General features: G+C 50.7%; 1 long non-coding RNA gene across 1 annotated transcript; it reads left to right on the forward strand.

Annotated features, from left to right (window-relative positions):
• The first annotated feature begins 991 nt into the window (after nucleotides 1-991).
• On the forward strand, nucleotides 992-19,335 carry LOC144798663 (uncharacterized). The gene is made up of 2 exons (XR_013603600.1): nucleotides 992-1,215; nucleotides 16,495-19,335. It is a non-coding gene; the product is annotated as an uncharacterized LOC144798663 (long non-coding RNA).
• The last annotated feature ends 6,988 nt before the right edge of the window (nucleotides 19,336-26,323 follow it).

A 26,323-nucleotide genomic window follows, 5' to 3' on the forward strand; every position in this document is an offset into this window, starting at 1 on the left:
CCTCAGCCTCAGCCCCACCCCGGCCCGCTGCACCCCCCTCACCTGCTCACCTGAGCTCAGCATCTGGTATTTACCATCAAACAGCAGGAAGGCGGCGGCCACACACCTGCCGGAGCCGAGGGGGGGGGGGGGGAGGAGGGAGGGCAGGGAGGGCTCACAAGAGGAAGGACAGAGAGGAGACACCAGGACCGCAGAGGAGAGGGGAGCCAGGGGCCCAGAGGAGAAGAGAGGGCCCCAGAGGAGAAGAGGGGGCCCCAGGGGAGAGGAGAAGAGAGGGCCCCAGGGGAGAGGAGAAGAGGGGGACCCAGGGGAGAGGAGAAGAGGGGGACCCAGGGGAGAGGAGAAGAGAGGGCCCCAGGGGAGAGGAGAAGAGGGGGCCCCAGGGGAGAGGAGAAGAGAGGGACCCAGGGGAGAGGAGAAGAGAGGGCCCCAGGGGAGAGGAGAAGAGAGGGCCCCAGGGGAGAGGAGAAGAGGGGGCCCCAGGGGAGAGGAGAAGAGGGGGACCCAGGGGAGAGGAGAAGAGAGGGCCCCAGGGGAGAGGAGAAGAGGGGGCCCCAGGGGAGAGGAGAAGAGGGGGACCCAGGGGAGAGGAGAAGAGAGGGCCCCAGGGGAGAGGAGAAGAGAGGGCCCCAGGGGAGAGGAGAAGAGAGGGCCCCAGGGGAGAGGAGAAGAGGGGGCCCCAGGGGAGAGGAGAAGAGAGGGCCCCAGGGGAGAGGAGAAGAGGGGGACCCAGGGGAGAGGAGAAGAGGGGGCCCCAGGGGAGAGGAGAAGAGAGGGCCCCAGGGGAGAGGAGAAGAGGGGGACCCAGGGGAGAGGAGAAGAGAGGGCCCCAGGGGAGAGGAGAAGAGAGGGCCCCAGAGGAGAAGAGGGGGCCCCAGGGGAGAGGAGAAGAGAGGGCCCCAGGGGAGAGGAGAAGAGAGGGCCCCAGGGGAGAGGAGAAGAGAGGGCCCCAGGGGAGAGGAGAAGAGGGGGCCCCAGGGGAGAGGAGAAGAGAGGGCCCCAGAGGAGAAGAGGGGACCCAGGGGAGAGGAGAAGAGAGGGCCCCAGGGGAGAGGAGAAGAGGGGGCCCCAGGGGAGAGGAGAAGAGGGGGACCCAGGGGAGAGGAGAAGAGAGGGCCACAGCAGCAAGAGAGGACCCAGGCACTCAGCGAGGGGATTCCTGAGTGGAGTGAAGGACACAGACCTGAGCCGCACCTGTGGTGGGCACCGAGTCAGGTGAGTACACGCGTGTGAATGCCGCGAGCCAGAGACTGTGAAAGTGCTGTTCACGTCAGAGGGCTGGTTCTAGCGCAGTGTGAATATTGTGATCCAGAGACTGGGAAGTGTTCTCACTGTGAAAAGTGCAGTTCATGGCAGAGGAGGGCAGTCTCAGAGTGTGGTACCTTTGAGAGTGCGTTCTCTTTCTGTTTGCTCTTCTATGCAGGTGCTGTGCCATGAGAGTACTCGTTTGTAAGGCATGTGTTCTGGAAAGGGCCCCTTTTGCATGGTTACCCCCACTTTTTGCCTGACACTTCCACACTTTGAATTGATGTGACCTACCTATCAGGTTACATTGGCCTGGGTTTTTTCCCAAAGCTGTACATTTGTACCCACAACTGGCACAACTCTGGCCACAGGCCAGCCCCTTGGAAAAGGCACCATGGGTACCCAGGGCACCGTGACCAGGGAAGGCCTCTAAGGGCTGCAGCACCAATTGTGCCACCCAGAGAAGCCTTAACACCTACACACTGCCTTTGCAGGCTGCGTGTTTGGGTGCAGAGAAAAGTGCAGAGTTGACACAGCACACATCCCTGCGTGCCATGCCTGCAATCCACTGCCCTGGCATAGGTCAGTCACCCCTCTAGCTGGGTGCACTATATCAGTGGTGAGGGTAGAGGTGCATGAGCCCTGTACCCCTACAGAGTCCATTCTTAGGCATTGTAAGTGCAGTGCTGCCGTTAAGAGTATATGGTCTGGGAGTTTGTCATTACAAACCCCACAGCTGCATAATGGCTTTTCTGAATTCTGCGAAGTTTGGTAGCAAACGTCTCAGCATAATAAACCCAAACTGATGCCAGTGTGGGATTTAATGAAAAATGCACTCAGTGGGCATCTCAGAGATGCCCACTGAAAAACTACCAGCCCATGTGTTGTTCCTGAATGGCTGCCCGCCGTGTGCCACCACCAGACAGGTTTCTGGACCCCTGGATGGAGAGCCACCGCTCTGAGTCCAGAAACAAAGCCCATTCTGGGCAGAGGCGTCGTCCTTCGTGGGCTGGGTCCACGAAGGGGAAGCTTCAAAGGCCTGCTGCCATTGTGAGCGGTCCCTTCCTTTTGCTGCCCCCAGCAACTGCTCCCACCGATCCAGACCCCCACTTTGGGCAGGAGAATCAGCGAGCAGGAAAACTAAGTGAGGAAGAGAGGTGTGCCCACCTTTGCCAACCCCAGGTGGGGGAGGCGAGGTGAAGCACACATTTCAGTCCCCTCCATCTTGAAGATAAGGTGACCCGGTGTGAGAAGTTGGCCTGATGTGCAGTGTTCACTATTCTAGTGATCACTATATATCAGTCCAAACAACCCTTATTGATGATTGGTTGTAAGTCAACCTTATAGACCAGCTATCCTAGTAGCATGGATACGAGCAGTCTAAGGCTAAGACTCTAGAGGGCGTGTTAAGTCAGCTGTTTTACCATCACATTACCCCTTGAACACCCAGTGAAAGGACACCACACAAGTTGTTATGAAAATAAACAGTGTATTTATTTATAACAAGACTACCCTGGCTCTTTATGAGACAGGGAGCTAAGCACACAACAAAACTCTTACGAAAATACTTAAGTTAGCACGTTATACACAAATGCCCGAGGGGCACGAAAAACCATATACTTAAAAAGTGGAATGCGAATTACTAGCAGGTAAGTAACAGTTCTAATAGGCTTTGGAATCGCTAGGACTGGACTAGGGAATCGTTAGATTACTACTAGGAGGCCTAGGGGACTCGGGTGCAGAGTGTGCACTCTCACGCGGGATGCGGGACAAAGTCTATGGAAGCTAGAATTCACAAAGTTAGTGTTCACGGGCGAACCCGACCTGGTAGGGAGAGAACGACAGTGGATCCTGACCCTTGGATAGTGAGGCTATGCTGGGACACCGGAGTGCCGAAGTTACCTAGCCCAGGGGCTGCAGCTGCATAGGTCTGAAAAGACGTCGGGGATCTCGTTGCCGGACCAGGAGCCTGGAAGGAAGAAGTTGCTGGCAGGCGACCAGTGAAGGAAAGTTCGATGGATCCAAGCCTGGATCAAGGAAGAAGAAAACCTGAAAGCAGAGGGGACCAAGTTCTTGAATCACTAGCCAGTGATTAAGTGGGCACCAGGATGGCACCGGGCGAAGTCACCGCAGTCAGGTGAGTGGGCACTGCTGGGCTCTGCAGTCTCTCGGACCAGGAGGCGTTGTCGGCGACCAGGATGGAGGTGCGAGCTGTCCCACGAAGGATGAAGTCGTTGGCGTCGAAGTTACCCAGGATTGGGCAACAAGCCTTGGCTAATTCAAGCCCACGCGGTGGACTCAAAATGGCGTCTTGAGTGGACCAGGAGGGTCCAAGGTGCTCCTCTTCTGGAAGGGAGCAAGGGCCAGTCTGGAGCAACCAGACCAGCAGCAGAAATGTCGTCGGGCGTCGTCAGGAAGGCCACAAGCCAACGGGCTAGTAGCCAAACAACGCGGTGAGCAGCGGAAAGCAGAAGGGCCCCACGCAGATCGTGGAGATGCTGGGGGGCTGCACTTCGGAGCTGGAGCTGCTCAGAGTCGGGGCTTCTCGGACCCCAAAGCACTCACCAGTAGATTACTCGGCGGGCTTGCTGGAAAGAAGTCGTGCAGTCTTGCAGATGGCCGGTCCCTTGAGGTCTCGTCGCACCCACGGTTCTCAGCTGGGCTGTAGAGGTGGGTAGAGGTCAGAGGTGCCAGGGAAGCCGGTTCTCGTCGAGCTGGGCAGTCGGATTCCGGAGGAAGGACTTACAGCAGACCGCAGTGTTCTTGGATGGTGCCTGCGGATGCAGGGTGACTACTCCTTAGTCACAAGGGAGAAATCTTAGGAAGAAGTCTTGAGTTCCTTTCGCAGAAAGTAGTTTCAGGATTCAAAGATGATCTGATTTGGAAGGGGGCCAGTCTCTACCTTTATCCTGTAAAAAGGGGCTGGCACGCGACTAAGTCCTGCCCTATGGGTGGGACTAGGAGGGGGGTGGTTACACCCACTTCCTTGGCGGGCTTTTCCCCAGCACAGGGTCTGGAGTGACCCTGGAACTGGTTCCAGCCAGCCTATGCACAGTGAGCACCGGGGTGCCACGTGCAGTCACCTTCCTCTAAAGCCCTGCCTACCTACAATACACAAAACCCTGTCTGGGACGGTGCTGGCACCGCCCCTGGCAGGAAACCCTTTGTCCTTATCTCCTGCTCTGGGAGGACTCCCAGCAGCAGGAGGGCAGACTTGTGTCTCGGTGGCAGCATCCATTTTGTGGATGCTAAGGCTCTGTCTGACTTTTAACCGGGTTATAGGTTACAGGCATGTCGTGTCCCTCTAGAAGGGTGGAATGCTAACCCCGTCGCCAGAATTGGCGAGGGGTTAGTATTCCAATTCGTATGACACCTTACTCGACATGTTTTGATAAAGCGATACCAGAGTTGGCACATAACCGCGAGGATTATAATGCACTTAAGAGTATATGGTATGCGATATCATGGAAACGGCTAAGGGATGGATCCCGAAAGCCGCAGACAGGCTCAGCTCATGCCAGAGCACCATCTCACACGATTCCAAGCACTCTGCCTTCAGGATTGTTAAGGCCTGCTATAGGAGTGACTGATAGGAGATCTGTGTGTCCATTTTTAGGGTTAGATATAGGTATACTATATCTAAAGCAAAGGGTGAGTACACCACCTTGCCCCAGCTGTCGTGCAGCCAGTTGTGTCAGTTTTAGTTAGTCAATCCAGGGGTGGCATAATACATGCTTCAGCCCCTGGGAGACTTCTGGGTGCACCTCAGCCCTGGGTACAGGGACTTGGAGAGGGCCCAGTGCCAATTCAGTACCTGGGTACAATTTGGATAGAGAGAACAGCTAGGCTGGGGGTCTGATTAGCAGGCCCACAGCCAGGGAAAGTCGTAAACCAGTGCAGCAAAAAGCAAAAATCTGGGTGATCATAGGATTGCAGACCCTACTCTCCTACATGACCCTCCCCCAAACTTTGGGACAATAAGCTAACCTTGACCAGGTGAGTCTTCTTGCTCTAAGTGGAAATACCTGGAGAGCCCATCAGCATTGCTGTGATCAGTCCCAGGTCTATGCTCCACTGTAAAATCCATCCCCTGTAGGGAAATGGACCACCTAAGCAGTTTGGGGTTTTCACCCTTCATCTGATTTAGCCACAAGAGGGGCTTATGGTCTGTCTGAATGGTGAAGTGAGTGCCAAACAAGTAGGCCCTCAGCTTCTTCAGGGCCCAGACCACAGCAAAGGCCTCCCTCTCAATAGCTGACCAATTTTTCTCTCTGGGTGTCAACCTCCTACTAATGAAAGCAATAGGCTGATCATTACCATCAAAATTCAGTTGAGACAGAACAGCTCCCACACCCAACTCAGAAGCATCTGTTTGGACAATGAATGGCTTGGAGTAATCTGGACTCTTGAGGATAGGTGCTGTGCACATGGCCTGCTTTAGGTCATTGAATGCTTTCTGACAGCTTGCTGTCCACTGGACTTTCTTTGGCATCTTCTTGCTTGTCAGGTCATTAAGGGGGGTCACTATGGACCCATAATTTCTGACAAACTTCCTATAGTACCCAGTCAGGCCCAAGAAAGCTCGAACCTGAGTCTGGGTGATTGGAGGAGTCCAGTCCTTGATGGCCTGTATCTTACTCTCCAGTGGCTGAACCTGGCCTCCACCTACAAGGTGGCCCAGGTATACAACCTGTGACTGCCCTATCTGGCACTTTGTGGCCTTGATAGTGAGGCCTGCCTTTTGCAGGGCCTCTAACACTTTCCTCAGGTGGACCAGGTGATCCTCCCAGGTGGAGCTAAAGACAGCAATATCGTCAAGATAAGCTGCACAGAAGTCATCCAGCCCAGTGAGGACTTGATTCACCAACCTTTGGAAGGTGGCAGGTGCATTTTTCAGTCCAAAGGGCATTACCACAAATTGATAATGCCCTCCAGGGGTAGAAAATGCTCTCTTAGGTTTGGCTTCCTCAGCTAACCTGATTTGCCAATACCCAGCTGTCAAATCAAATGTGCTTAAGAAGTTGGCAGAAGCCAATCTATCTATAAGCTCATCTGCTCTTGGTATTGGGTGGGCATCAGTCTTAGTGACTGCATTGAGGCCTCTGTAGTCTACGCAAAACCTCATCTCTCTCTTACCACCCTGGGTGTGAGGCTTTGGCACTAGAACTACTGGGCTAGCCCAAGGGCTATCTGAGGGCTCAATGACTCCCAGTTCCAACATTTTCTGCACTTCAGTTTTGATGCAGTCTCTAACATTATCAGGCTGTCTGTAGATTTTACTCTTGACAGGCAGACTGTCTCCAGTGTTAACATCATGGGTACACCAATCAGTTTGGCTGGGTGTCAGAGAGAACATATGTCGAAAGGATTGCAGAACTTGCCTGCAATCCTGTTGCTGATGTTCGGTGAGGCTGCCACAAAAGACAACACCATCAACTGACCCATCATCAGGATTCTGAGTGAGCAGGTCTGGGAGAGGGTCACTCTCTTCCTCCTGTCCCTCATCTGTGGCCATGAGCAAGCTCATGTCCTTCCTGTCAACATATGCCTTGAGCCTGTTAACATGGAGCACTCTGAGAGGGCTCCTGGGAGTTCCAAGGTCCACCAAGTAGGTAACCTCTCCCTTTTGCTCAATGATGGTGTGGGGCCCAGACCATTTGTCTTTCAGAGCTGCTGGGGCCACTGGCTCCAGCACCCACACCTTCTGTCCTGGCTGGTACACAGTCAGTACAGCCTTTTGGTCATGCCAAGCTTTTTGAAGTTCCTGGCTGGCCTCAAGGTTTTTAGATGCCTTCTCCATATACTCAGCCATCCTGGAGCGGAGACCAAGTACATAGTCCACTATGTTGGTTGCAGGCTTTTTGAGAGGTCTCTCCCATCCTTCCTTCACCAAACACAGGGGTCCTCTTACAGGATGCCCATACAGAAGCTCAAAAGGGCTGTAGCCAACCCCCTTCTGTGGGACCTCTCTGTAAGCAAACAAGAGGCAGGGGATCAGGACATCCCATCTTCTCCTAAGAGGTTCAGGTAGTCCATGAATCATCCCTTTCAGGGTCCTGTTGAATCTCTCAACAAGCCCATTGCATTGTGGATGATAGGGTGTGGTGAACTTGTAGTTCACACCACACTCTTTCCACATGGCAGTCAGATATCCTGACATGAAGTTTGTACCTCTGTCAGAAACGACCTCCTTAGGGAAACCCACTCTGGAGAACACTCCAACTAGGGCTCTTGCCACTACAGGGGCTGTAGTGGTCCTAACGGGAATAGCCTCAGGATACCTGGTGGCATGGTCCACCACCACCAGTATAAACTTGTGTCCTGATGCTGTCTGGGGTTCCATTGGACCAACAATATCAATCCCCACTCTTTCAAAGGGAACCCCCACCACAGGTAGTGGTATGAGGGGGGCCTTTGTTGTGCCACCTGACTTACCACTGGCTTGGCAAGTGACACATGAGCGACAAAACTCCTTGGTATTCTCATTCATATGGGGCCAGTGAAAGTGTGAGACAAGCCTGTCCCAAGTCTTTGTCTGACCTAAATGACCTGCAAGGGGAATCTCATGGGCCAAGGTGAGAAGGAAACCTCTCAGAGATAAGGGGATGACCAGCCTCCTGGTTGAACCAGGCTTGGGGTCTCTTGACTCAGAGTACAGGAGTCCATCTTCCCAGTATACCCTGTGGGCACCTGTGGCATTCCCTGCAGCCTCAGCAGCAGCCTGCTGTCTGAGGGGTTCAAGGGAAGGGCAGCTCAACTGTTCCTTCCCCAGGTCTGCTCTGGAGGGTCCCCCTGAGCCCAGAAACTCAACTTGATCAAGTTCAAGCTCTTTAGGCTCAGTTTCCCTCAGCTCTTCTAGATCAGCCTCCTCAGAGACTTGATCCTCAACCTGGGGCAAGGGGGAAGGCAAAGCCTTACCCTTACTGCTCTTCTTCTTGGAAGGTGTCTGGTCCATAATTTCAGGATCCAGCACCTGTTCAGTGGGGCATCTTCTGGCCTGTGACCTAGTCACAGCAAGCACATGTGCTGGCAAGCCTAACATCTCCATGTGAGTCCTCTGCTCCACTTCTGACCATTGTGATGACTCCAAATCATTGCCCAACAAACAATCAACTGGGAGGTCTGAACTGACTACAACTTTCTTTTGTCCCTTCACTCCACCCCAGGAGAAAGATACAATTGCCACACTATGACTAGTAGTGACATTGCTGGCATTGGTCACCAGGAAATCAGTACCTGGCATGATCTGTCCAGGGTCCACAAAGTTAGGTGTCACCATGGTGACACTGGCACAAGTGTCCCTATAGGCCTGAGCCATTTTGCCATTAATCAAAGGTGTCTGCCTGTATTTGCCCAAAGTATTGGGACTTATTTCAGGGGACATATCCATATCCCCTGTACAGACAAGGACAGCCTGAGTGAGTGTGCCAACTAAGTTGTCAGACCCCTCAGTACCCAAGGTTAACCCAACTAATGCCTTGGGAGTGACACTACCACTACTGACTGTACTAGGGGGTGCAGTTGCTTTAGGAGCTGTAGTGGCAGGAGTTTGTCCTCCTCTTTTGGTGCACTCACTAAACCAGTGAGATTTACTTTTGCAGTACTGGCACCACCTTTTTGACTGGCCTTCTTGAGTCTTCTTCTTCTGGGAAGCCTGACCCCCACCCTCTTTGGTTTGTTGGGGACCTGGTGAAGACTTCTGGTCATTTTGCTCATTCTTAACATTACCCTTCTGGTCTGCTTTCTTCTGACCACCCTGGTTCTGGTTCTGGTTCTGCTTGATCCTTGTCCTGACCCATTTGTCTGCCTTCTTTCCCAATTCTTGGGGAGAGGTCAGATCTGAATCAACAAGGTGCTGGTGCAGCAACTGGTTCTGACAATTGTTCAAAATTTGTTCTCTCATCATTAGATTATACAATCCTGTGTAATCTGTAACCTTGCTACCCAGCAACCAGCCCTCCAAAGCCTTAGTGGCACAATCCACAAAATCAGACCAGTCCTGAGACTGAGTTTTCTGGGTGTCTCTGAACAGCAACCTGTACTGCTCAGTGGTTAAACCAAACCCATCAACCAGTGTATTCTTCAGGACCTGGTAATTGTTAGCATCCTCCACTCTTGTAGTGAGGAGCTTATCTCTACCTTTACCATCAAAGGAGAGCCACAGTATAGCTGCCCACTGACTCTGGGGAATGTTCTGCACAGTGCAGGCCCTCTCCAGAGCAGCCATCCATTTCTGGATGTCATCCCCTTGCTTAAAGGGGGGCACTATTTTAGTCAGGTGTTTAGTATCTAAACCCTTCTCTCTATCTCTTGGGAGATTGCTGCCACCAGTGGGAGCTAGCCCACTCATCTGCTGCTCTCTTGCCAGGGCAAGCTTCTCTTTGGCCAGGGCAATTTCTTCCCTTTCAATCCTCAGTTCAGCTTGTCTCATCCTAGCCTCATGCTCCTTTCTCTGAGGGGAAGTAAATCTCCTCTGTGGAGGATTCCTTCTCCCCTGAGAAGAGGCATTAGAGTGCAGAGATCTATTGGAGTCCCTAGAAAGAGATCTATCTCTCCTAACTCCAAGGTTAGGCCCACTTCGGGTTAGTACTGGGGGGCCCCCAGATCCTAGCCCAAGTAAGTCTAAGTTGGTCCTAGTTAGCCTTCTGACTACCTCAAGACCCTTGTCTACCTCATCCCCAGAGAGTACCTCCTGATCCTCCTCCTCAACTGCTGAATCAGTGTTGTGGAGATCTGGATCCCCAGAGGTTCCCTCTAAGGCTGGCATGTTCTCATGTAACTGAGAAAGCTTTCTGGCATCATATGTCTCTAAGAGACCTATCAGAAAGGAAGTGGTGGGGTTAGACCCCTGCTTCAGTTTCCTGGAGACACAGATCTGTCTCATCTCATGGAAACTGAGAGCTGCATATCTTGAAGTGACCTGTGGAGGGTCAACACTGACCAGGGGAGTCTCAGTAGAGTCCTCCTGAGTCGACATGCTTTTCTAGTGAGGTGTAAGTGGTGCACTTACCTACACTATATGTTTGCCTACTGATCCCTTGCTAGAGTTGTAGTTTAGGGTGTGCTAGGCCCTAGGAGCTACAACAGCTGGTTCAGTAGAACTCAGAGTATTCTAAGCTAAGTTATATGTACCTTTAGTACTTATGTGATCTTTCACAAGATATTCTTAGGATATGTGTGGTAAAACAACAGCAAGCTCAAATCCCAACCGCTGCTCACCAATGTGAGAAGTTGGCCTGATGTGCAGTGTTCACTATTCTAGTGATCACTATATATCAGTCCAAACAACCCTTATTGATGATTGGTTGTAAGTCAACCTTATAGACCAGCTATCCTAGTAGCATGGATACAAGCAGTCTAAGGCTAAGACTCTAGAGGGCGTGTTAAGTCAGCTGTTTTACCATCACATTACCCCTTGAACACCCAGTGAAAGGACACCACACAAGTTGTTATGAAAATAAACAGTGTATTTATTTATAACAAGACTACCCTGGCTCTTTATGAGACAGGGAGCTAAGCACACAACAAAACTCTTACGAAAATACTTAAGTTAGCACGTTATACACAAATGCCCGAGGGGCACGAAAAACCATATACTTAAAAAGTGGAATGCGAATTACTAGCAGGTAAGTAACAGTTCTAATAGGCTTTGGAATCGCTAGGACTGGACTAGGGAATCGTTAGATTACTACTAGGAGGCCTAGGGGACTCGGGTGCAGAGTGTGCACTCTCACGCGGGATGCGGGACAAAGTCTATGGAAGCTAGAATTCACAAAGTTAGTGTTCACGGGCGAACCCGACCTGGTAGGGAGAGAACGACAGTGGATCCTGACCCTTGGATAGTGAGGCTATGCTGGGACACCGGAGTGCCGAAGTTACCTAGCCCAGGGGCTGCAGCTGCATAGGTCTGAAAAGACGTCGGGGATCTCGTTGCCGGACCAGGAGCCTGGAAGGAAGAAGTTGCTGGCAGGCGACCAGTGAAGGAAAGTTCGATGGATCCAAGCCTGGATCAAGGAAGAAGAAAACCTGAAAGCAGAGGGGACCAAGTTCTTGAATCACTAGCCAGTGATTAAGTGGGCACCAGGATGGCACCGGGCGAAGTCACCGCAGTCAGGTGAGTGGGCACTGCTGGGCTCTGCAGTCTCTCGGACCAGGAGGCGTTGTCGGCGACCAGGATGGAGGTGCGAGCTGTCCCACGAAGGATGAAGTCGTTGGCGTCGAAGTTACCCAGGATTGGGCAACAAGCCTTGGCTAATTCAAGCCCACGCGGTGGACTCAAAATGGCGTCTTGAGTGGACCAGGAGGGTCCAAGGTGCTCCTCTTCTGGAAGGGAGCAAGGGCCAGTCTGGAGCAACCAGACCAGCAGCAGAAATGTCGTCGGGCGTCGTCAGGAAGGCCACAAGCCAACGGGCTAGTAGCCAAACAACGCGGTGAGCAGCGGAAAGCAGAAGGGCCCCACGCAGATCGTGGAGATGCTGGGGGGCTGCACTTCGGAGCTGGAGCTGCTCAGAGTCGGGGCTTCTCGGACCCCAAAGCACTCACCAGTAGATTACTCGGCGGGCTTGCTGGAAAGAAGTCGTGCAGTCTTGCAGATGGCCGGTCCCTTGAGGTCTCGTCGCACCCACGGTTCTCAGCTGGGCTGTAGAGGTGGGTAGAGGTCAGAGGTGCCAGGGAAGCCGGTTCTCGTCGAGCTGGGCAGTCGGATTCCGGAGGAAGGACTTACAGCAGACCGCAGTGTTCTTGGATGGTGCCTGCGGATGCAGGGTGACTACTCCTTAGTCACAAGGGAGAAATCTTAGGAAGAAGTCTTGAGTTCCTTTCGCAGAAAGTAGTTTCAGGATTCAAAGATGATCTGATTTGGAAGGGGGCCAGTCTCTACCTTTATCCTGTAAAAAGGGGCTGGCACGCGACTAAGTCCTGCCCTATGGGTGGGACTAGGAGGGGGGTGGTTACACCCACTTCCTTGGCGGGCTTTTCCCCAGCACAGGGTCTGGAGTGACCCTGGAACTGGTTCCAGCCAGCCTATGCACAGTGAGCACCGGGGTGCCACGTGCAGTCACCTTCCTCTAAAGCCCTGCCTACCTACAATACACAAAACCGTGTCTGGGACGGTGCTGGCACCGCCCCTGGCAGGAAACCCTTTGTCCTTATCTCCTGCTCTGGGAGGACTCCCAGCAGCAGGAGGGCAGACTTGTGTCTCGGTGGCAGCATCCATTTTGTGGATGCTAAGGCTCTGTCTGACTTTTAACCGGGTTATAGGTTACAGGCATGTCGTGTCCCTCTAGAAGGGTGGAATGCTAACCCCGTCGCCAGAATTGGCGAGGGGTTAGTATTCCAATTCGTATGACACCTTACTCGACATGTTTTGATAAAGCGATACCAGAGTTGGCACATAACCGCGAGGATTATAATGCACTTAAGAGTATATGGTATGCGATATCATGGAAACGGCTAAGGGATGGATCCCGAAAGCCGCAGACAGGCTCAGCTCATGCCAGAGCACCATCTCACACGATTCCAAGCACTCTGCCTTCAGGATTGTTAAGGCCTGCTATAGGAGTGACTGATAGGAGATCTGTGTGTCCATTTTTAGGGTTAGATATAGGTATACTATATCTAAAGCAAAGGGTGAGTACACCACCTTGCCCCAGCTGTCGTGCAGCCAGTTGTGTCAGTTTTAGTTAGTCAATCCAGGGGTGGCATAATACATGCTTCAGCCCCTGGGAGACTTCTGGGTGCACCTCAGCCCTGGGTACAGGGACTTGGAGAGGGCCCAGTGCCAATTCAGTACCTGGGTACAATTTGGATAGAGAGAACAGCTAGGCTGGGGGTCTGATTAGCAGGCCCACAGCCAGGGAAAGTCGTAAACCAGTGCAGCAAAAAGCAAAAATCTGGGTGATCATAGGATTGCAGACCCTACTCTCCTACACCCGGCCAATTAGAGAGAGGTTCATGCCCCCCTCCCACTGGAGGGAGGCATAATAGGGGGTGTACTCACACCAAGGAAGGGACCTATTGGTCCCGACCTGCACACTCCTGTAACACCCCTAAATTTAGTATTTAGGGGCTACCCTGACCCTTGCCTCCTTATATTCAAGCAAGAAAGAAGAAGGACCGAAGAGCCGTGCCGGCCCAAGAAGAAGAGAACACCATCTGCTTTGGCCTCAGTCTGACTGGCTTATCCCGACTCCGAACTGCCTACAGCGAAAGCCATGTCCAGCAGCCCCCCAGAACCCAGAGGACCTGCCCTGCACTCCTCTGATAGACTCTGTCTCCAGTGAGCACCAGATTTGCTCAACAAAGACTCCAACACAGAACCCGGCTCCAGGCAGCTCCACGGTTCTGCACCCGACGCACCTAGCCCGAGTTCAAAAGGCCCAACACCACGAGGAGGTCTCCCAAGAAGTCCTGGCCTGGGATCTGGTGATCCCTGACCTACCTTGAGGTCCTGACCGATGCCTGCAGCCTCTACTTGAACGCCCCCCGACCGCAACCTGAGCTGGTAAGAAAATCCGATGCCTAAAGGCAACGCTGCACCCGTCACCCCACGGCCATGGGTGGCCCAAACAACAGTGTCCAGTCATCCCCTAAGAACCGAACTTTCCTCTCCTGTAGGTAGTCACTTTCAGGAAACCTCCTTTCCCAAACCTGCAGCCTTCTCTTCAAACAGGAGATCTCCATTGCAACCCACAGGTCTCCCAGCTTCTTCTTGGCACTCTGCATCCGGCCGCCTCCGTGCTGCTGGTGGTAAAGCTGTGCTGATTGTTGTCCCCTACAGTGCTGATACCAGGAGCTTGGCTCCCACACCTGAGTGGTCTGCTCATAAGCAGCCTCTGACCAAAGGCCACCTCAGCCCCATTGGCGAACACTGAGCCCCTGCATTCTGCACCTGGCCGCCCTAGTGCAGAGGGTGGTGCAATTTGAGTGCTGAACTGAATCTTGGAGAACCTTGGTTCTAACCCCCAAAAGCTGCTCTACTTACCTCCAAACCGATAACTTTCTTTCCTCCTATAGGAACCAATGAAATGATTTTTGTTCCAAAAATGTTCTGTGTTGAACTGACTTTTTGTATGAAAACCAAAGTAACCTTCTTTAAACCTAAAAATGTCTTACTTACCTTGATATTGTAGGATTTACGGTACGATATCTAGGAATATCACCCCGGGTAGTCGATGCAATCCAAAAGTAATTTCTATGTATTCTAAACTGTTTTAAAAGCAAATACAAACCTGTAACGATTACAATTCCATTCACAACTGCATTTATTTCCTTGTAAAGTTTTGCATTTGAAAGTATATTTTACTTACCTGAGCCAAGCCCTGCTTGGTTCTAGAAATTAAACACAAGTATACCTTTTTTATACTTGCCCAATTGGTCTGGATTCTGGGAGTGTGTGCCTTCAGTCTTAATTCAATACAATAAATGCTTAAAACACCCTCCTGATAAGACTAACTGTTCGAAAGAGCTGTTAATGATTATCTAATTTAGCCTCTGCTATAGCTCTGGGGATCCACTGGACTTTGTGCACACTATACCTTAATTTCGTATAGTATATACAGAGCCAGTTTCCTCCAATGTGTCATTAAATAACTGTTTCAGAGCGTTGCTGTGAGATTACTGTCAATGTGAGAGTGCTGTCTTTCTGAGAATGAGGTCCAGTGTGAACGCGGTCTCTGCCGGGCAAGGGAGCTTCATTTCATTCGAGAGTGCAATTCCATTCTGGGCTATTCCTGAGTGTGATACGTGTGGAGTGCTGTTTCCCCTGCCTTAGCACAATATACTAGTCACCAACATTGCAGGTCGTTGATCAGAGTATTTCGTACAGTGGGGCTCATTTATCAGAGCCCTGCGTCACTTTTGCTCCACGTCAGGCGGTACATGCATGACGCAGGGCTCTCATTTTATTTATGAAGCCGCGCAGAGCCTCCCTGCGTGGCTTTGAATTACCGTATAAATCATGACTAAGACAATGCAGCGCTCATCGCTGTGTTGCCTTACTCTGCGCCCGGGAGGTGTTCCATGGACGTTGGGGTGGATTTTCCCACGCAACACTCATGGAATTTGATGCTGCCCAAAGTGAGGTATACCCGGGGTACCGTCAAGTCTGTACCCCTCCCGAGGTGAGGCGTAATGAGAAATATGTTAATTTCTCCTCGTTGTTTCCTTTCTGTGTGTGCTGCATTCTGCAGCACACTTAGAAAGAGGGAGACGCCTCGTAGGCTTGTTTTTGTGCAGGAAGGTGCTCCTTCCTGCACAAAACCAATACCGCATGCAACAGAGGCACCCTTGCACTATGGTGCAAGGCAGAGGTCGAAGTGTGCGGGATCAGAGGGGCATAAGGAGCCCCTACTTTTTTGATTTATGAAAAAACATTCCCTTTCTTTTTGTAAAAAAGACACCCGGTCAGGGACGGTTAATTCCAATACTTTAAATGCTTCAGCTGAAGAGTCGTTCAGTGAGACTCCTCTGCTGTGAAACTGCAGCTGGGAAGGCAGCTTAACAAGCCTGCCTGCCCGGGTGCCTGTTTGCCTAAAAGAAATACAAATGTGCGCGACGAGTTAATCTGCAAATGTAAAGGGTAATATGGAAATGTAAAGGATGGTTAGGGGCTGGCACTGATTGATCGAATCACTCAAAGCATTTGTGATGACAAAAATGAATTCGTTTTGAGTGGTAGTGCAAAGAGTCAACTGAGCTGTGAAGTATGTTCTTTTACAAAACCACGCCGGCGCACGCAGAAAGGACAGGATGCATCGTCTTACTTCAATACGGTCAAGTCCTGCCCTTTCACTTTGGTGCCGCGCCGCACAATAAGGTGCCTTGCTGTGCTGCTCTACGTCAAAATGCCATAAATGAGGCCCTGTGTATCTGGTGCTGTTCTCTGAAGCCCAGGCACTAGAGCCTCTCTCTTAACAGTCTAAATCACAGATCAAAGTGCTGATGATGCGTTTTAGTTGTCCTCTGCATGGCACCGTGCGCTGCAATCTAACAAACTAATTTATGCATCAGAGCGCTGTGTATGCTGATGTTGTCCTCTGCGCCGTACCACGCGTTGCTCTCTAATAGTCTAAGTTGCTACTCTTATCAGTCTAAATCATACACCCGAGGGCTGTGTGTGCCGTGCTGTTCTGAGCTTCCCTCTAACATTTTAAGTCATGCACCAGAGCGCTGGTTATTTTGTGCTGTTCTTAGCCTTGACAGCTTGTGCTACTTTTTAACAGTCTAAGTTGCCCTTTTTTCCTCCTCCAGGAGTTGAGTGCTGCCCTCGGCTGGAATCACTGCCATGGAAGCCGAGACCATGAGCTGCCTCCTAAGTGGTGCCAGCACCCTCACATCCCGCGTGGGCCGCGCCAGCCTGGCCGTCTTTTTCTGCCTTCGCCTGGGCGCCTTGGCCATCGGGGCAAAGACCACGTGGAGGGACGAAGAGCGCGACTTCATCTGCAACTCGTCTCGCGAGATCTGCCGCAGCGGCTGCCTCGACGCCTTCTCTCCGGTGTCCCCGTTCAACCTGTTCCTGCTGCAGCTGGTCGTGTTGTTCACGCATGCCCTGGCACTCAGCCACTACACCCGTCAAGACAGCTCCGCCAAGGCCCGCCGGGGCCCCTTCCGGAACAGAGTGGGCCAGCTCAGGCTGCACTTCCTGTTCCTCCTGGCTAAGGCCGTCCTCGAGTGCACCTTCGTCATCACGTTCAGCAGGCTGTACGGGAGCCTGTTATGGCCAAGTGCTGTCACGTGCGAGCTGGGCCTGTGCGAGGAGCACGTGGCCTGCCTCATTCATGGCGCCAGTGCCAAGAACGTGTTTAACCTTTTCATGCTCGTGGCTGCGGCCTCGTGCGTCCTGGTCTGCCTGGTGGAGATGGGTTCCTCCTTGAAGGAAATGCACCGAGTGCCATGGCTTCAGGCGAAGTCCCTCACTGCGCAGAAGGCCAATGTGTGACTTCAACAAGTGAGGGGTGGGCCTCAGTGCAATGTACCCTCACTTGGCCCTGAATGAGTAGCCTGCTTGCGGTGACCTTCCAGGTGATCATACAGGTGCTCAGCGAGGGGTTCCTTATTGGAACGTGATTTGGTGGACACTGCGGCTCCAACTACCAGAGTTGGTTGTTAATGGATGTAATTGAGCGACGTCAGGTTCTTTGCTCTGCAGGTGGCCCAGTGTGATTCCGATCCCAGTTAACTACGGGTGTAAGAATTTGAGTACCACTCCGGGACGCTGTCTGGTCTGCAGTGGGAGGAGAACGTGACAGTGACACTGAATCTGTATGTTTATACCAAGCAGGAGATGGTGCAAGGAGGGAGAACTTTTCTTACATACAACTTTTTAAGGAAACTACAAAAGGGAGACTTTTGGTGACTTTTGATGTAAGCAGTTTTGCCATAGTGAGGTCTGGCGGCATCACAAGTTGTACTTGATGTTACTCCATGACAGGAGCTTGTAATTGTAATTCTGGTGTTGGGAGCAGTGTTTTTAGGTCTTGCCTACCAGACAGAACACAATGCTGGCAAAAAGGCCGACTGCCATTTGCTTGCGTTCAATTGGTTAGCTTGGGCAGACTTCCCTTCCACTTCTTGTCTTTGTTCCTCCCCTGGAGCACACCCTCATTACTTGTGTCCTTCCACTGCTTACTTTTCAGGCTCTAATGTTTGTCTTTTTGTTTAAGCAATCCACAAGAGTGAATGTGTTTTCCAGCTGTCTCCCTCGTGTATTCCTCCGCTGGTTCTGTATTGCTCTCTCTCACCCATGTGCTTCTCTCCCTGCTCCCTCTGTGAAGTGCTCACCCTAGTGAGCTTCACCCCCATTCGTTCTTTTCTCACCCTTGTGATTCACCCTACAGCCCCATGTTGCTCTTTCGCTCACTCGTGTGCTTTTCTTCTGCCCCCACGACCCACGCTGCTCTCTTGTATTATAGAGCCCCATTATTTTGCAGGTACATCCATGTGCGGATGCTATGTATCATCGCTAAAAACCACTGGCAAAGTCAATAGGTCCCAAATGCGAGACCTATTGGCTTTCCGATGCTTGTTTATTCCGAGGGGATTTATTATTAGCAGCAGGGTAACAGCAATGTGGCGAGTTTCGGCCTATCACACGCGTAGCAATATTTTGAGGAACGATTGTACTAGCACCTAAAATATAGTGTCCCAGAATATTTGAAATTATTTACAGTGGTAGGTGATGTGTTTGGATATGGAAAATAGTTAAATGTGGTGTGTGTCCCCTCTGCAGTCCCTCCGACAGTGAACATTCTATCAATGTTGTATATAACAATCCTATTAACAGAGATAATACATTATATTGGCAATCAATTTTACCTGAAGTTTGAAAACCTAATTTGCTAATGTGTACATGTGAGGTGACCTATCAGGGCAGGCAACACTTATGAAGCAAGTTGATTGTCAGTGTGAGAGATGTGTAGGCAGAGGATACTGGCTGGCGAGAGTGGAGTAAGTGTAGCTGAAAAATGAGTCGAGAGAAGGTTTGCCTCAAGTAGCAGGGAAGGGAAACATCAGAGTAAGTCTTTAGAAACTGTTTAACAATTATGGGTAACTAGCCTCTTAGGACAAAATCTTTTAATGAGGGACAAGAGAGAAAAGATGATATTAACACTCATGCTGGATCTACAGAAATTTTAAATAAGTGACACAGACATTTAAGAATGTAAGAAAAGGCAACGCTCTTGTGTACACGGCGTGCAGTAACGCGGTCATTGAGGATGACACATTTCCATCCATTAAGAATGGCTGCCACCCGCGTCTCTTAAATTGGGACAGACAAATAAATGTCCCTTGGTGGGAAGAGGGGGGTTGAAGGCAGAATATCACACACAGAAATATCGGCGGGCATAAATATGGTGTCCTAAATATCATTTACAAATATATTGTCCCATACGGTGTAGACCTTCTATTATTAACTCCAAGAGAGCGGTGGGCTGGGCATTCTTTTACTACTGCTATCTAACAAGTGTTACATTTTTACTCCTAATTCTATCAATTTAATAAGTATCAAAATGTTTTATCTTTTGTTTTGTGCAAAGGTTGTTTTTTTAAATCACGCAATAAAGTTTTACTTACTTGTTGTTGTAACTCCAAGAGAGCGACATTTTCAAATGATTTTTAAGACACAATATTATGTGATGTTCTAACAATGATATTCCGGTCCCAAACCATAGGGGGCCACACGCGGAAGCAAACCCTCAAAGCACAAATGTAATAAGAAGCTGGAGAGTGCAGAGTCCTCAGTGACACAACTCTTGACTGAAACTGGGTTCAACCGCAGGTCCACGGCTCAGGGGCTGAACCAGGCCGGACTTGAAAGATGGCACTGCAAAAAGTTTGAGGCAACAAGAACCCCCTTGGATACAAAATGTGGACATATCGTTCCCAAAGAGTATGAACGAGTACATGGATTTCACATGCTTCCAGTAAAACACCCTACTTCACCTCTAACAGAGCGGCTGTTCAAATGTAAGGGCTAGTGATAGAAGTTCTACTATCCAAAGGAACTTAAATTTGTGGAAACGTAGTTTCCTTGAGCAAGTATGGATATACTTCATATAAAACAGACTCCCAAGTCAGTTGCAAGGACTCTAAAGTCACACCCTGATGGGAAGAGAGGATGCAAGCGTAGGGAAGCAGATGTTCAAAGCAAAGTGGTTCATATCAGAGCTCCAATGAAAGAACATGTGGCCATCATGAAATACGCAATTGTAGCGAATCCACAATTGTAATACAATTTAACCAATTGTTTAATTTTTTTGAAGGGTTACTGTATGACAGAGAAGATAGCTAATTTGTAATCAGTAGGTTTGTTTTAAAATATAAATGATCCCTTGGTCCACATGTTAAGCTCTATTGCACTTTGCTATGGAAACCAAGCAGAACAGCCTAGAGAAAGTCTAATGCAAAGGTTACACAGACCTATCAGGGGGGAAAACTAGAAAGCCCTTGTTACGGGAGGCCCGGGGATCGGAATTTAACAGTTCCAATGATAATTATCACCCTTGGAAATGGGACATAACATGAGGATTTGGCTGCTCGCCACAATATCACGTCTGTTCTTAAGGAGAGCCTACGGGGTTGTTTGGCAGAAGGAAGGAGGCAATTCTGTACCTTAAAAAGGCAGACACCCAATTATGAGCTCATTAACCTTTTAACAGTGAGTTAAGGTTTTATTTTCCTAAAAACTAAACGAGTATTGTTTTATGTCGGAACAAAAATCTAAAAGAACCAGTGTGGACGTTACCAAGATATGAACAGCCCAGACAACCCGGAAGAGGGGGTCCCCACAGAGCTACTAATGACAGATTGAAGATAGGCAGCTGGAATAAAGGTATACCCCTGAAAAAACGTCTGTCTGCTGCACCCCAGTCAGCAACACGAGCAACTGTGCTGCAACCCAACACCATTCAGAGGTGCCTGACATGTGACCCACTCTCATCGCCATGCAGACTTGGAGACACAGGCCTGATATGCCGCTTAATGCGTCTCAGCACTGCTGATCTCTTTGACCCGGTGTGAGAGCGGTTTTAACCTACACTTGTGTGTTGTTTAGACCTGGTGTGAGAGCGGTTTAAACCTATAGTTGTGTGTTGTTTAGACCCGGTGTGAGAGCAGTTTTAAGCTATAGTTGTGTGTTGTTTAGACCCAGTGTGAGAGCGGTTTTAACCTATAGTTGTGTGTTGTTTAGACCCAGTGTGAGCGGTTTTAACCTGCACTTGTGTCTCAGCACTGCTGACCACTTAGACCCGGTGTGAGAGCGATTTTAAATTAGAGTTGTGGGTTGTTTAGACCCGAAGCGAGAGTTTTAACCTACACTTGTGTCTCAGCACTGCTGACCTCTTATACCTGGTGTGAGAGCGGTTTAAACCTGTAGTTGTGTGTTGTTTAGACCTGGTGTGAGAGCAGTTTTAACCTATAGTTGTGTGTTGTTTAGACCCGGTGTGAGAGCGGTTTTAATCTACACTTGTGTCTCAGCACTGCTGACCTCTTACACCCGGTGTGAGAGCGGTTTTAACCTATAGTTGTGTGTTGTTTAGACCCGAAGCGAGAGCAGTTTTTAGCTACACTTGTCTCAGCGCTGCTGACCTCTAAGACCCGGTGTGAGAGCAGTTTTAACCTACACTTGTGTCTCAGCACTGCTGACCTCTTAGACCCGGTGTGAGAGCGGTTTTAACCTACACTTGTGTCTCAGCACTGCTGACCGCTTAGACCCGGTGTGAGAGCGGTTTTAAACTAGAGTTGTGGGTTGTTTAGACCCGAAGCAAGAGTTTTTAACCTACACTTGTGTCTCAGCACTGCTGACCTCTTATACCTGGTGTGAGAGCGGTTTAAACCTATAGTTGTGTGTTGTTTAGACCCGGTGTGAGAGCAGTTTTAACCTGTAGTTGTGTGTTTAGACCCAGTGTGAGCGGTTTTAACCTATAGTTGTGTGTTTAGACCCAAAGCGAGAGCGTTTTTTAGCTACACTTGTCTCAGCACTGCTGACCTCTTAGACCCGGTGTGAGAGCGGTTTTAACCTACACTTGTGTCTCAGCTCTGCTGACCTCTTAGACCCGGTGTGAGAGCGGTTTGAAACTAGAGTTGTGGGTTGTTTAGACCCGAAGCGAGACTTTTTAACCTACACTTGTGTCTCAGCACTGCTGACCTCTTAGACCCGGTGTGAGCGGTTTTAACCTATAGTTGTGTATTTAGACCCGGTGTGAGAGCGGTTTTAACCTATAGTTGTGTGTTGTTTAGACCCGGTGTGAGAGCGGTTTTAACCTATAGTTGTGTGTTGTTTAGATCCTGTGTGAGAGTGGTTTTAACCTAGAGTTGTGTGTTGTTTAGACCCGGTGTGAGCGGTTTTAACCTATAGTTGTGTGTTGTTTAGACCCGGTGTGAGCAGTTTTAACCTACACTTGTGTCTCAGCACTGCTGACCTCTTAGACCCGGTGTGAGAGCGGTTTTAATCTACACTTGTGTCTCAGCACTGCTGACCTCTTAGACCCGGTGTGAGAGTGGTTTTAACCTACACTTGTGTGTTGTTTAGACCCGAAGCGAGTTTTTGAACCTACACTTGTGTCTCGGCACTGCTGACCTCTTAGACCCGGTGTGAGAGCAGTATTAACCTATAGTTGTGTGTTTAGACCCGGTGTGAGAGCGGCTTTAACCTATAGTTGTGTGTTGTTTAGACCCGGTGTGAGAGCGGTTTTAACCTACTGTGACTGGCCTTTTAAAAGAACTGTGCTAGCATGTGACTGACCCTACCCCAGCTCATCATGCTCTACCTCTTCGCTGTGGGTCAGACTTCCACTGCTATAATAGACCCAGATATAGTACCAGTACTGAAGTTGCCTCCATTGTTTCCCAACCTCACCCCCCCTCTGCACCAGGTATTGAATTTTTCTTCTGGCCCCTGGTGTATGTGAAACAATATCTATGCTGAATGACATCACTTATTGATTTTAAAAGTGATCTAGAGACTGCAGGTTTCTATTTAAAACTCCTCACCCGCATATGCTTCTCTGGTTCTTGTCAAGTCAAGTCAAGTCATAAAATTTGTATAGCGCACTACATACCCAGAGGGTTTCAAGGCGCTTAGGAAGGGGAGGCGGATTATTTGTCGAATATCCACGTTTTAAGCTGCTTTCTGAACGCTAGGTGGTTCTGGGTGAGGCGAAGGTAAGCGGGGAGTGAGTTCCATGTTTTAGCAGCCAGGTATGAAAAGGATCTGCCTCCCATGGTGGTCTTGTTGATGCGAGGTACAGTGGCGAGGGCTTGGCTGGAAGAACGTAGTTGGCGGGAGGGGGTGTAGAAGGACAGTCGAGAGTTGAGGCAATCTGGTCCGATGTTGTAGAGTGATTTGTGTGCATGGGTAAGCAGTCGGAAAGTGATTCTCTTATTGACGGGTAGCCAGTGGAGGTCTTTAAGGTGACCAGAGATGTGTTCGTTGCGTGGGATGTCTAATATGAGCCTGGCTGAGGCGTTTTGGATTCGTTGGAGTTTCTTCTGGAGTTTAGCGGTGGTGCCTGCGTAGAGGGTGTTTCCGTAGTCCAGTCGGCTCGTGACCAGGGCGTGGGTGACTGTTTTCCTTGTTTCGGAGGGGATCCAGCGAAATGTTTTTCTGAGCATGCGAAGAATGTTGAAGCAGGAAGAGGATACGGCGCTGACTTGTCTGTTCATTGAGAGTGAGGAATCCAGGATGACGCCAAGGTTCCGTGCGTGGTCTGTCGGGATGGGTGCTTTTCCGAGGGCTTCCGGCCACCAGGAGTCGTCCCAAGCAGAGGGGGATGTACCTAAGATGAGGACTTCTGTTTTGTCTGAATTCAGTTTCAGACGGCTTTGTTTCATCCATTCGGCAACTTCTTTCATTCCTTCGTGTAGGTTAGTTTTGGCGGTGCTGGGGTCATTGGTGAGAGAAAGGATCAGTTGAGTGTCGTCTGCGTAAGAGATGATGTTGAGGTTGTGTTGGCGTGCGATGGCCGCGAGGGGGCTCATGTATACGTTGAAGAGGGTGGGACTGAGTGAGGATCCTTGAGGTACGCCGCAGATGACTTCAGAGGCCTCGGACTTGAATGGAGGAAGGCGGACTCTCTGGGTTCTTCCGGTGAGGAACGAGGTGATCCATTCAAGTGCTTTTCCTTGAATTCCGATGTTATTGAGGCGTTGTAGAAGGGTGCTGTGGCAGACTGTGTCGAATGCTGCAGAGAGGTCGAGGAGGATGAGGGCGACTGTGTCTCCATTGTCCAGTAGAGTTCGAATGTCGTCTGTTGCTGCGATGAGGGCGGTCTCAGTGCTGTGCTTTGCTCGGAAGCCAGATTGTGAGGGGTCGAGGGATTTGTTGGCTTCGAGGAAGGCGGCGAGCTGGTTGTTGACGGCTTTCTCGATGACTTTGGCCGGGAATGGAAGAAGCGAGATGGGGCGGTAATTTTTGAGTTCGGTGGGGTCCGCTGTTGGTTTTTTCAGAAGGGCGGTGAGTTCAGCGTGTTTCCAGTCTTCTGGGAAGGTAGCGGAGTTGAAGGAGCAGTTGATGACGTCTCGGAGGTGCGGTGCTATGACGGAGTCTGCTTTGTTGAAGATGTGGTGAGGGCATGGGTCTGTGGGGGATCCTGAGTGGATGGAATTCATCAGGCGGATGGTGTCCTCAGTGGAGATTGGGTTCCAGGCGTTAAGGGTGTTCACGGGGGGGAAGATGGTCAGCAGATGGTAGGGTGGGTTGGTCTCCGGGTTGGTTGTCGAAGCTGTTGTGGATGTCTGCAATCTTGTTGTGGAAAAAAGAGGCTAGGGAGTCGCAGAGGGTTTGAGAGGGGGTGATGTCTTTGGAGTTGGCCGAGGGATTGGAAAATTCCTTGACGATGTTGAAAAGTTCCTTGCTGTTGTGGGCGTTGTTGTCGAGTCGATCCTTGAATGCTGTTTTCTTGGCTTTTCGGATCAGTTGGTGGTGGGTGCGGGTGGCGCTTTTGAAGGAGTCTTTGGTGCTGGTGGTTGGGTCTTTTTTCCAGGTCTTTTCAAGGGAGCGGCAGAGTTTCTTGGACTTCTTGAGATCATCGTTGAACCGTGAGGCTTTCTTGCCGCAAGATTTGCTTTGACGTTTTTTCAGTGGAGCTAAGGTGTCGGCGGTGTTGGATAACCATAGGGTGAGGTTGGCGGCGGCTTCGTTGGCGTTAGAAGAGAGGGCTGGGGAGTTTCGAAGGAGCGATGCGGAGATTTGGTCCGTGGTGATTTTGTTCCAGTTTCTTTGCAGGGTAGGTTGGGAGTGGTTGATGGGTTTCGGCTTGTTGTAGGTGAAGTGAACGCAGCTGTGGTCAGTCCATAGGAGATCCGTAGTGTGGCTGAAGGAGACATGATTGCTGGATGTGAAGATGGGGTCGAGTGTGTGACCTGCGATGTGGGTGGGGGAAGTGACTAGTTGTTTAAGTCCGAGGTTGGCGAGGTTGTCCACGAGGGTGGCGGTGTTGTGGTCGTTTATCTTTTCAAGGTGAAAGTTGAGGTCTCCCAGAAGAATATAGTCTTTGGAGGGGAGCACGTGTGGAGAGATGAAGTCCGTGATGTCTTCACTGAATTTTGCGCGGGGTCCTGGTGGTCTGTAGAGGAGAGTGCCTCTGAGTGTTGTTTTGGGGTCGATGTGGATCTGGAAGTGAAGGTGTTCGGAGTTGGCGAGGTTGGCGTCAGAGCTGGTTGAGATGCGGATAGATTTCTTATGGACGATAGCGATTCCTCCTCCTGTGTGGCTGGTACGGTCTTTGCGGGTGATCTTATAGTCTTCAGGGATGGCAATGGTGATGTCTGGTGCGGAGGAAGCATTCATCCATGTTTCCGTAAGGAAGGCGACGTCTGGAGAGAAGGTGTCTAGTAGGTTCCATAGGTCAATGGCGTGCCTGTGCACCGATCGGGTGTTGAGAAGGATGCATTGTAGGTGGTTGGAGTCGGGAATCTGTGGTGTGGTCGTATCGGAGATGTTGTCGGTGCCGCTGAATTTGCAGGAGTAGCAGGAGAAAGGTCCATGGGTGTGTCCAGGAGCGGCTTGGACGCAGGTGGGGACGCGACCGGGGTTAAGGGCTAGGAGGGTGGCGGCGTCGTAGGTAATGCGGGAGGACTGGGCATTGCGAGGACCAGGGGCTCTGGCGCTGGGCGCGGTCCAGGCGCGGACGGGCGTAGACGGGCTTACCTTTGGCGCACCTTCGGCGCGGCTGGGGCGCGGTCGCTGCGCGTGAACGCTGCGCGCGGGAAGAACTGTCATATATGGATAGTGGAGGGGGAGGGGCGAGGGCGTCTCAGCTGGGAGGCGGGTCGGGCACACGAGGAGGACAACAAATAAACAAAATGGAGGCGGGGGGAGGAGCAGAGCGGAGCGCTATTGGCAGGCGCGCAGACAAAGTAAATACACAGCCAAAATCAGTATCTATAGCGCTAATAAGGCAAAGCGCTAGCACACAGCAGGCGAAGACAATTGCAGTTATGGCAGAGATCCTTCAGCAGAGCGGCGCTACGATACCCAGCCAAAATCAATACGATACACAGCCAAAATCAATATCTTGATATAATCAATATCAATATTGCTGTACAGTGCCCTGGCTGGACAGAGACTGCGTCTTGGAGT

The sequence above is a fragment of the Lissotriton helveticus genome, chromosome 12 (genome assembly GCF_964261635.1).
Source record: "Lissotriton helveticus chromosome 12, aLisHel1.1, whole genome shotgun sequence".
Taxonomy (NCBI): Eukaryota; Metazoa; Chordata; class Amphibia; order Caudata; family Salamandridae; genus Lissotriton; species Lissotriton helveticus.